Source organism: Callospermophilus lateralis, chromosome 5 (genome assembly GCF_048772815.1).
Source record: "Callospermophilus lateralis isolate mCalLat2 chromosome 5, mCalLat2.hap1, whole genome shotgun sequence".
In the NCBI taxonomy this organism is placed as follows: domain Eukaryota; kingdom Metazoa; phylum Chordata; class Mammalia; order Rodentia; family Sciuridae; genus Callospermophilus; species Callospermophilus lateralis.
Window position 1 is genome coordinate 140,138,369 of NC_135309.1, and position 652 is coordinate 140,139,020.

General features: G+C 26.2%; 1 non-coding gene across 1 annotated transcript; it reads left to right on the forward strand.

Moving 5' to 3' along the window:
- Positions 1-330: 330 nt before the first annotated feature.
- LOC143400549 (U6 spliceosomal RNA) lies at positions 331-436 on the forward strand. Its single transcript, XR_013091469.1, has one exon. It is a non-coding gene; the product is annotated as a U6 spliceosomal RNA (small nuclear RNA).
- The last annotated feature ends 216 nt before the right edge of the window (positions 437-652 follow it).

A 652-nucleotide genomic window follows, 5' to 3' on the forward strand; every position in this document is an offset into this window, starting at 1 on the left:
CAAAACTTGAAAACTTAAATGAAATGTACCACTTAGTTGAAAATCACAATTTAAAAAAAATCTAAAAACATTCATACATACAAATAAAATTGAAATTTTTATTAAAGACTTTGCACCGTAAGTCAGAAAATGTCATTCATGGTTATTTCTATAATAATATTTATTAGTCCTAAAATCCTAAATTGACTCTTAATTCAAAAATGGAGATACTGAATTTCTGTGCTACTTTCATTGTTGCTGTTGAAAAATGAGCATTCAGTGACACTTGTTTCTGTGAAATCGATTTTACTTTGATTTTTGGTTTTCTATTAGTGTTGTGATTGTTCTTTTGTAATTTCTCTGAATTCACTTGTATTAAAATGGAAATGATACAGTAAAGGTTAGCATGGCTCTGCACAAAGGTGTTATAAAATTTTGTGAAGATTACTAGATTTTCCTTAAATTCTCAATTATTATTATTATTTTTTTATTACAAGTATTTTCTTTCTACTTGTTTTCATTTTTAAAAATCATGCCAGGGCTGTTGCTGTGGCTCAGTAGTAGAGTACTCGTGTGAGGTAAAGGATTTGATTCTCAGTACCACATATGAAAAAAATAAATAAAATAAAATTTCTATCAACAACTAAAAATATTTTTTAATGCCAAATTTTTT